The sequence below is a fragment of the Gallus gallus genome, chromosome Z (genome assembly GCF_016699485.2).
Source record: "Gallus gallus isolate bGalGal1 chromosome Z, bGalGal1.mat.broiler.GRCg7b, whole genome shotgun sequence".
Classification (NCBI taxonomy): Eukaryota; Metazoa; Chordata; class Aves; order Galliformes; family Phasianidae; genus Gallus; species Gallus gallus.
In genome coordinates, this window is record NC_052572.1 from 67987376 (window position 1) to 67999024 (window position 11649).

Consider the following 11649-nt stretch of genomic DNA (forward strand, 5'->3'; position numbering starts at 1 on the left):
GCCATGGAAGCAGAACAAACAGCACAAAAGAGACACGGGGATACACAGAAAGATGAGGGACACTACATACTTTGCAACAAGGACAAGATGTCTGTTGCCTTCAGAAGCAGGCAGGTAAATGAAGAAAACTCGTCCAGTGAGGATAGGCACTCATTCTTCAGTGTGCTGGCTGAAAAAACACAGAATTCATTTTCCCTTTCCCCTGGATTTTGCATTAGTTATTCTCGTTAGCATGCTTATTGTCTCAGATAAAGAAATAGAAACCTTGGCAATATCACACATTTTCACTGTTTACGGTAACCCACCTACTGATGGTGACAGGTTCAGTGCTATGCATTATGCAGGCAAAATGATAGCATCTTCCAGGGTCTGGTGTAATAGAGAGGTTAATGATTTTAGAGACATAATTTGAAGGAGTATGCATGATTCTCAAATGGTAAAACCACATATGAATGTTCAGGTCATCCTAGAAAACTAGTAATGAGACTCACATTTTTTTTTCAAGATGTGATACAGAAAATAATAGAGTATCGATTTGGATTTTAAATGACACTATTACACTTTTCTTTTTTACAAGTTCTCCCATCTAAGGTTAGTTGTATAATCTCAGCATCAGCAACCCTGCTGATTGAATAGTCAAAAGGATCCCAGTGTCATTCATACATTTAGTAGTCACAGGGATAGGAGCTAAGTTAAACTCAGTGGCATTCAGTCCTTGTACTGATCCATGTGAATTACTGAAGTCCAAAAATTTGTACTCTTACCTGTTTCTCTTATTATAATGCCATATCTAACAGCATGGGAAAGCTGTAATTGCCAAATAAAGGATTTGCATGTCTCGGTTTTATTAATGTCATCGAAATGAGAACATCCAAGTCCTTCACCTTTGCTCCACATGCTTCCTTCAGGTAATGTTTTTTCTACAGAACTTAAAGTCTTTGAAACTAAAATCTAAAGATATACTGTCTTCATTATAACCTTTGGAAAATAACTTTCATAGCTATACTTTGCCATTCTGTGATTTTATGATTCTATATCAGTATACCTAAAACACAAAAATACAGGCTTTGTGTCTATTTACCGTTCTCTTAAATGACACAATATCTTGATTGAATACTGATTTAAAAAAGCATTCTCCGCTAGTTCTTCTCTGTAAATTGTCTGGTCTAAACGTCGCTTCTGAAAGCTCATCACTGGAAAAAATAATAATCTTCTCTTGAGTCTGGAAAATATTACTTGTCAGATAAAATTAAAAAGAAAACAAAATAACATTGATTTTTAGCTCACCTTTTATTAATCCTTCTTCAAACTTGGCGCCATCCCTTAAAGTAAAAGGGCAATTTATATTTATTAGATTTGAGTTATATTTATGATAGTTCATGTTGGGCTGTTCTCATTTTATACCTAAGAATCTATTGAAATCTGTGGAGACTGGCACAAAGTAACAATTTATCCTGACATAAGTGACCTTTTCGAGATGATAAGGATAGTATTTTTCATTTGAATGTTCTACAGCACAGAAGATCTGTTATTGCAGATTGTGGAGCCTGCTTATTAAATGAAAGCTTTCCTGATGGGCCAGGATATGTGAGATTTTAGAAGTATAATCCAAATAGAAGAATATATTTTAGCAAAACTACCATTAGAATACTGAATTTGGAAAGTTTAATTTGAAAGCAGCTAGTATGAATATGTATAAGGCATATGCAATTACAGAATATAATTCCAGCTTCAACAAATATAATCTATCTAACAGTTATGCAGACTCCTAATTTTGTTCTTTTATGTGTGTTATATTTGGAGCACAGCAGTGAGAAGACACCAAATGAATTCTTCTTTAACATTTCCACCTCTGCAATAGTTATCTAAGAACAGATTTACAAAGCCATGAATGCAAATTAGCCTGAATTCAGTGATTCCTCTTGCTTTTTCCAGCTTCAGCGTAAAAAAAATTCAAGATAATAAAAATATCTATTCAGATTGGAACTCCTGGAACTTCTTGAAATCAAAGAGCCATTGGGTACTCATAAATGTCTTCCATTTGGTCTGGCAACCATTAATCATTTCTCATGAGACACAGCCCTGGGGAGAAGAGGGATCCAGGAGTCTAAGAGAGCTCATTGATATCCAAGGATGACTTCTTCCAAGCCCAAGAACAGTGAACTGAAAATGAAGTAAAGGCAGCAGGAAGCCCAAATGGTCTCAAACTAAACTCAGACATAAAACAGTGGTATAGAAGAGGTGACCTGGAAGGAGTGCAGAGACACTGACTGTGCAGGAATGGGGTTAGGAAAGCAAAGGTCCAGCTGGATGTTTATCTGGCAAGCCACATCAAAGGCAATAAGAATAACGTCCACAAATGTGATCAGCAGGACGAGTAGGGAAATTGCAGCCCCATTGACAAAATGAGGCAGAGATCACGGCGAAAAGCAGAAAAAAAGCTGATGTCCTCAATGTCTTCTTCATCCCCGTCTTTACTAGTAAGACCAAACTTCAGGAATCTCACATCTCTGAGATCAGAAAGAAAGTCAGCTGCAAGGAAGTTTTATCCACACTGGTGCAGGACAAGGTGAGGGAGCACATAAAGTAACTGGATGTGTGTAAGTCAATGGTATTTGATGGACTGCACCCACAAGTACTGAAGGAGCTTGCTAATGGCATTGTGATGCTACTGTCAGTTATCCCTGAAATATCATGGTGATTTGGAGAAGTTCCTTAATACTGGAAGAAACCAAGTGTGGGTTCTGTCTTCAAGAAGATCAAAAAGGAAAGATGTGGGAAATTAGCTTTGCCTCCGTCTCTCAAGAGATGTTCTAATGCCCTAAGTAATAAATCCAAAACAATAGCGTGCTTTTGTTCCTTCTTTATATATTTTTTTTGTTTGCTTGTTTCATTTTCTTGTTTGTTTTTGGTGGTGGTGGTGGTGGCTGTCTTTTCCTTTAGAATTCTGATCTGAGAATGAGAACCAAAAACCCTCTTTTTTGTTGTTACTGGCAAGCACCTGCAGGAGGAGAGATATATATAGCACAGACTAGCTAGGACAGTTCATTAGTCTCATGTTTATTTGCAAGCAGAAATAGACAGTGCAGAACACAAAGCACAGAGTATGGTGTTCCAAAATCAGCTTGCTCTGTTGTCCCATCAGATGACTGCTAACAAAAAGAAAGATGCAAGTTGCACTGCAGACAGATGAAAGAATGCTGTGATAAACCTGTCAGCTCTTTCCCACCAATTTAATTGCCTGGACAAGGCTGGCTTTGAAAACCAAAAAGAGCTTGGTTAAAGCTAGATAATAATGTCTGGGCAACCTTTCTGTTTGTGTTGGTTGCTGTTTTCTGTTTGTTTGTTTGCTTGCTTACTTCCTGAGAGGACAAACAGAAACATAAATCTAAGCTTGGTGAGCAATTGTTCTCTTTCTTTCTTGTCACTCTGCCTCACAGTGATTGGTGAGGGCTGGTGCAGCACAGCTGAGGTCTGTGATGGACATTCTCATGAAGATGTGTGTGTCACCTCCTCAATCCTCACTAGGAGAGCATGGCTAGTATCATCTGCAGCCACTGAAACCTGCAGATAAGTCCCAAACATCCTCTAGGACACAACACTATAATCATTAATAAAACAAAGGTAGATGACACCAAAGCAGCAAGCTGACATTAAGGACAGGATCCTCCATTAGACTGTCCATCCTTCCCCGTTTCCTGGGTTTAGTCTTTAGGCCTTTAATGAAAATGCTTGCTTTTCCAAAGTTCACTTTCAAAACATTTACTTCCTCACCCATCTCAATTAGGTGATTGTGTTTCCCCTAATTTGAGCGAGTTGAGATTTAGGCATTCTTTGAGGTCAAAGCAGATTTATGTGGCACAGCTGTCATTTGCATTTCCCACGAGTAGCAGAGTTGACCTAAGAGCAACCAACAAAAGCTCTGAAAGGGAAATCATAGACTTTTCTAGTATCCAGATTAGTCTGCAGTCCAACGCCCTCCCAGACCATAGGCAGCAGGTAACTGGTACCTAAACAACACAGTACATATATAAGAGGTGATGAGGAGGAGTAGATATAGAGCCAGAAAATATTGACAAACTCACCTCTGGAAAGGAGTAACTTGTTTTTTGACTTGTCAGCTTGCAGAGGCTGAAGCTGCCTATTACCAAGTGATGCAGAAAGCCTGCTGAGTTCTCAGAAGTTGGATCCACATCCTTAACTGCAGCACTTGTGCTTTTATTTCAAACAACTGCAGCAACACAAATTGCTCTTTTCACAAAAATGCCATCTTCAGAATAAAGAAGACAAACAAAAGAATTCATGAAGGCATGAGCTCTGCTCTCTGGTGACAGAGACAGGGCCTGAGGGAACAGCATGGAGCTGTGTCAGGGGAGGGTCAGCGTGTCAGGGAAAGGCTGTGCCCAGAGGGCGGTGGGCACAGCCCAATCTGCCAGAGCTCAGGGAGTGTTTGGGCACTGCTCTCACACACAGGGTTTGGGATTGTGTGGTGCTGCTGTTTGTACCAACACTTAGATATGGTGGACTCCTTGTATGTGCCTTCCAATTCAGGATATTCTGATTCTGTGATTCTATGAAATGCCTGCAACACACAAAACCACAGTGGAACTTTTAATTATAGCTATGGTGGGTTGTACTCTCAAAAGAAGATTGAGCCCATAATTAAGTTACTAGCATGCTGCTCAGAATACTCACATTTGCTCATTTCCAACATAATGCCTTCTATATGATACAAGCTTTCTTGTTCTTCTGCTATAATACTTCAGTGCCATTTGATGATCTCATAGAGGTCAATGTATTGGAGATATTCAGATGCTAAAGATAAAACAATGATGGCAAATATATATCTAAGATAGATGGCTATTATTTGGTCTGTACTTCTGATTATGCTAGAATTCAGATTCTAATAAACCGTTTCATATTTTGGCTAGTTATAGTATTGCTACTATGAGCATAGGAAAATATGATGTGAAAATTAATAAGATACCCACAAAAACCATACAAAGATTGTCTAGCTTTCAAATCACACGTTTCAAGAGACTATCACACTAAGAAAAGACAGACAGCAGTGGTGCAAAGAACATAGTGAAGAGTATAGGAACGATGTAAAAATGTGGCATGTAAGTCCAAGATCAACTAAACCACTGGAAGATATTCTTAGCACATTAAGAAATAATTTGGAATAGGAAAATTGTTTTTGCCTGATTTTTACCCTTCCATTCTTCTACAGGGCTCATACAATCTCCTCATAATACACCAGAAAATAGGAAGCATTGTTCAGGGGGTATGTGTGTATGACATATTAAATGTATTGACAATACCTTGTTCTGTTTACCTCAGGGCATCATAAATTCAGCCCAAGAGTAAAACTTCAACAAAACTCTTTGCCTACTCAATGTGCCTTTGCAGGGTAAACTGATACTACCAGCCTCAATTCTGCCTAACAGTGTGACCTGTTGGATCGCATTAGACTTTGTCCACTTGGGAGGGTCCTACCACCATCTCTTGGCAGTCATCAGGCAGGATGGCAGAGTGCACGTGGTGATGTCGCTGAGGCTGTGAGCAGGAGTCACACTCTAAAACAGATGCGTATTGCACATTTTTAAGAGATGCAAGAAAGAAAGTGTCATGGTTTTAGGATTTTTGTTATCAGTATTCCACATCAGTGGTATGTTAAATGCAATGAAATAGAATAACCAAGGTAACAGTGAAAATATGGGATTCACCTTAAAATTAGGGAGTGTGTTGTTGTATACATAATCTTATTCAGCCCAAACATTTCTGTTTGAGACTATGAGAGTAGGACTGATACAAAGAGAAAGAAAATTTACATCATCATCTGCTCCTAGGATATAACAAAACGTATCCACAACTAGGAAAACTATAGAGGCAAAGTTCTAACTTCTGCAGTGATACTTCCAAACAAATAAAAGAAAAATTTGGATGGAAGAAAAAAGAACAGAAAGAAAGAAGTCTAATTAAGCAGACCAGCCAAGCAGATAATCAAGATAGCTATAAGATCTTCAGCTAGTGTTCAAAATATACTGTTATACAGCAGTGTGTTGTGTTGATTTTTGCTCCTGTGAAAACATGAGTATGTATACTTGAACTTCCCAAAGCTGCATTGGTAGATGGAAGCTTTCTTAGTGAAAAACATCACTTTTTTTTTTTTTTTTTTTTTTTTTTTACAAAGGTTCATCTTTTCTGGCATTCCAAAATTCTGTTTCTAACAAAAAGACATTCAAATTCTTGAATACTTCTTAAGCTTTAATATTCAACAACTCATTGTGCATTCTTCTTTTAAAAATTTCTACAATCTGATTAATGCTGGAGGCTTCAGGAATTTTGAGAACAAGAAGCGTGTTGGACATTTGCATTCAACGTGAAAATTTTGACTGAAGTAAAATCTAGGATGTTCTTGAAGCTGGTCTGTCAAGTAAGTACAAGTCTGTACAAGTTCTCATCTTTTGCTGCACTGTTAGTACAAAGGTCAGTGATGTTACAAGAATATAGTTAAATTTCAGTAAGAAATACCCAGTCTGATCAGTTTTTAAGTAAAGTGGCATTCAGGATTCCAATTTTGTAAAATTCTTGCATTTTTGAATTTATTCTGCCAGTGAACAGCAATTATATACAGACTTCAGAAATTAACAGTGTGGGCAACAAATGAACACTTCAACGCATGCATCTTTTCTTGCAGTTTATGACCATGTTGTCCTTTTCTTGTTTTGATGGAAGCTGACCAGCCACCAGACAACACGCTCATTGCTTCCAGTTCATTAAAATTAATAATATAAAATCAAATCCACTTATCTTGTTCTACTAGAAGATACAGGATACAACCTCAGCTTGCTGCTGAAATATTTATTTATTCCTGACCCAGAGGGCTCTCCGCAGTAAGGACACCAATAATTCTTGCATATTAAAAATCTTAAAGTGAGTATCCACTTATCTGACAAGTTTACTGTCTGTCACCCTGCTGAAAACGGGAAGAGCGATATGCTTGAGACTCACAGGCAGACTGATGTTGACAAGTACCCCATGAAACATCCTTGAACTTATCACCTTTATCCAAACAAACCCAATCTTGTTTGCAAACCAATATAGCTTCCATCTGGGGCCTAAGACGTTATTAAAATAATTCTTTTATTCTTTCTCTTCAGCCTTCTGGGCCACATGCTGTTGCAGTGTGACACTGAGAGCAGCCTCTTCCCTGCCAAGGAGTGGCACTTGCTGAACTTTGCACTGCAGCACCTTCCCACAGACATGGGAGGAGACACTCTCCTGACAAGCCAGTGCAGCTGCCCAGGAACATCAGGAGACCCTGCTCAGATTTCAAAGATTGGAGCTCCAGAATCAGGCAGCAAATGAACCCAGTCATGGTGTTTATTTCACTGTTTAATTATCTTACTGTAGTTCAGAAGCCAGTTGAGTATCTGGGAAGGGAGCAGGATAAGGACTGGCAGTTTGAGGAACAGAGGATGTCTTTTCATTTCTACTTTTAATTGCTGTTTGCTCTGTGCATAGCTGTTTCTTAGGCTGAATAAGAAATTGCTATGGTATTTTTGCATAATATTTTATTTTATATTCCTAAATATGACTATGTACACGAACACAATTTATACAAATTAAAGTCAGGTTTACATTACAAATCTAACTCTGTTCCTGTTTGAAGCTGGGAAGCAAATACAGCTTGCTCTGTGTGTCGTGTTTCCTTTGCACATGGAAACTTAGCACAGCATTTTCACTGATTCCTGCTAAGACCCTACTGCTATAGGTGCTTTTTTGTTTTGTTTGTTCATTTGTTTTTTCATCAAGGAATGTCACTCTGGAAACTCCACTGAGAAGAATGCTATTGTTTGGACTTCATTTTGAGATCCGGTAACCACCAAACATAGGAAAGATCTGAGCCAGAAACAAGATGGTTGCTTGTGAATTAAAAGCTTTGAGTATCTGTAAGCTATCAGAAAAGGAAAGCACAGCAGGAGTTTGGCTAGGAAGATATGCTTGCAGATCCCTGTCTAGGAGAGGATCAGAGGTTGACATGACATGACAGAGGACGAGGAATCCCACCACTCGTTTAGACTTTAGTGGCCAGGCAAGACAAAGTCATAACAAAATAAATTTTGGTGCAATGCAGTCTGACTGTCTTGTCTGGAGATACAGTATGTGTGAGTGCAGGCACCTTTGTGAAGCAAAAGGCAGAACAAGATCAGGCTGTGTATGCTGGCTTCCAGCACTGATGCATATCCTCATGCAGACCACAGCACTCTAGAAGACAGGCATTTTCAGATTTTTTAACTGTGAGGTCTGATTTTGCATCCAGTATCTGTAATCAGGCCTTTTAAGCCATATCAGGTTGAACAGTAAACTGTAAGGCTGCTCAAAATGTGGTATTTGTTGGAAATAGACAACTAATTTATCAGGACGGTATCTCTGATACAGCAGATTTTATTTGCAATTGCAATGGCGGGCCTCCTGCAAGCAGGAGAGCACACAGAAAACAGCATTACATCTTTTTGCCCTATTACTCAACGCTGATCTCTTTCTCCCCTGGTTCCTCATTGGCTGAGTACTTCAGGCTCACAATCTTCCCGATGCTCAACTAAACATACGGATACTGCATAACGTAAATTGTTGCTAGCTAAGCATATATCGCTAATTAGTTAGCTTCTCACACTTGTTCATTCAACACTCGGTCATTGTTTCCGGACATCTGCTGATCCTTGGACAGAGATAAGCTTGGAAGGAGGATAGAGGGGAGTATCCTGATGCCTGCCTGCTCCATCCCAACCTACCCACAGAGCGAGGCAATCCAACCTTGTGTAGAGGCCCTGGCTTCTTTGATGTTTGTTAAGTCTGTTTTTCTTTTCTGAGGGTCTCTTATCTAAACAGAGTAGCACTACAATATGCTTTCTAGTCCATAATACTATATCTATACCATTTGGAACATTTAAAAACTATTGCAGTTTGGCAAGCAAGAATTAATCACATAATTCAGCAACTTATCTTCTAAAATATGCTAACATATATGGTATTTCTACCTTTTCACGTCAGCTATTTCTAAGAACAAGTTACAAAATACAAATACATTGTGCTCTGCTTCTTCCAATCAATTCCTCCATTTCAGTATCTAATGCAGAAACATCATTCCACTCCTAAAGTATTTCCTATATGCGTCAATTCTGACACTATGCTTTTCTTTCCTTCTAAGGGAGCATGTGAAGTCAAACTGTTGACATTTCCCGTGAAGGCTTTATGAAACACTTTCTTTAAAATTACTGAAATGACCTAATCAAAAGACCATTATATTCTACCAGAGCACAGAAGCCTTAAAAAAAACATTTTCCTTTTTTAAACAAAATCACTGCAACTTTCAGCAACACAGCAGTAATATATATATATTTCTGTTGAAAGCGTGAGTAACAGCATTTCTGAAAAAGAAATATTTTGTTTTGCATCAGAAGACATGAATCATTTTTGAGTTCTGAAAATCTTCAACAATATCTTATTCAATACCTGGAACTTAACTAAACAGGAGTAAGCATGTATGCATGCTCCCCAGGCATTTGCAGTATGTTTATAATCAGTATATACTGCACGTTCTGTAGGCTCTTTCCCCCCTTATCTTCCAGACTACTCATAAAAAAGAAGTTGTTTCCTGCATGGTTTCTCAGTGAGCAGCAACTAGCTCCTTAACCTAAAGTGTCTGGGACACACTCAGCTTTCTGAGCTCTCTCAGTGTCAAAAGAGTGAAGTAAATCAAAACAAAAATAAATCAAAACTGATGTAACACAGAGAAGAAAAGCTGCAAAATAAATAACAATAAAACAAGGAAAAGCTTTGGCATCTTTCAAGATCAGCTGTTCCACAGAGCATAGTACAAGCTGGCAGTCTTAACACTACATGTTAGAAAGAAGAGCTAAAAATACCCTGACAGTCAACACATAAAGGAGGATGGGGGGCAAAAGATTCTGTTGTCCTGGTGGGCTGGTGGGAGGAGCAGTCACTGAAGACAGCTGTCTGTGAACTGCTGCTGAAGGCCCTGTTCAGTTATTTTTACCAACTTCGTTTACCCACCACTGTACCTACAATAATGAAAAACAATCAGCATGTTCAGATGCATTTCTAAAATTAACTCTTACAATATTGAAATGCTGATATTGAGCAAAAGTGGATGTTCACGTGTAATGACAACAGACTTACAGATGGCACTTCTGACTCAGGGATGGTGGGATCTGCTGATGGTCATAAAAGTGGGAACTCTTTTTGTCCCCAGGAGACCCTGATATATTTTAGCCACTAGACGTGTTCTGTGGCTTGTTGTATTTTTTGCATATCCCAGAACACAACACCAGAAACCAATGTAAGTATTCTGCTTCGGTGAGAGATTTGACTTGTAACTGACAATATCCCATTCTTAGCCTTGATGGGTAAGTTACAATCCTCATCCAAAATGAGCGCCAGTAAAATACATCCTCTACTATACATTTGGTTATTGAATATCTCCTGAACTCACTTTAAAGGTATTTTGGTTCTTATTAGATTATCTTCATCCTTACTCTGAGCAGGCAGAAGCAGAGCATGCTCTGCTGTAACTCTGGTGGCTGTGTTGTGCATATGTGGATGTCTCATACTGTGTGTTCTATCAGATGTGTGAACACTGTCATAGATGGTCCAACCAGCCACTTTTAGCCATGGTCAGCTCCCCAGGAGTCCTACTGCTATTGACATTTTTGCAAAATAACCATACTTTTTGCCTGTCTTTCAAATTTGAACACCTAGTCACTGTATTTTAATGCACTCAGTCCTGCTCAGTGATTACCCTAGTAGCTCTGATGACATTTCAGTACCCAACTGGATTTGATATTTAATTACTGAACAATTCCTTTGATATTGTTAAGCTACTTGCAAAGCAACCGATTATAATTGGAAAAAATGGCCTGCAGACTTTTCTTCTTTTTTTTTTTTCATGTTCTCTGCAACAGCAAATTCCACAGAATAAATAAATATCAGCTCTGTTTGTTTTTAATAACAGTTCATTTTGTTTTTCTTTTTCATCGCATTAATAACATTTATTTTTTTTTCAGATGAAAGTATTGCCATTTCAGCAACATATTTAAGCTTAAGGATGACATTTATCGTGGGATCAAAACCCAGGGGTTTCAACAGGAGCACAAATTATGCTTAAAATGAAAGATTTATGTGAATAGGAATAGAGTGCTGAGATACATACAGATTGAGAGTCATGCCTCCTTTAATTAGATGCATACTGACTGAAAATCAACCAGCAAAATGCATTTTAGAACAGTGTCTACGTGAGTGGAAATCATCCCTTGAGGAAATGTGTACAGAAATGCATGTGTGCACCCATACAGACTTAGAAACATATTCATATATTTGAACATACATAGATACATAGAAGAGGACACCAGCATTTATACATGCATAGTCTAGAAAAGTGATCTAATTATGTGTCTGTGAGTTTCCTATTTTTTCTCTTTACTATTCTTCTGGCTGTTTTGATGAAAAGCTTGAAGCAAAGAGCTGCTCCCCTGGGAAGGTGCAGGAGAAGTCCATAGGTATCCATAATTTGTCTTTCATTTTTTCAGGGGATAGGTATGTTAGGAAACTGTGGAGTTTTTATTT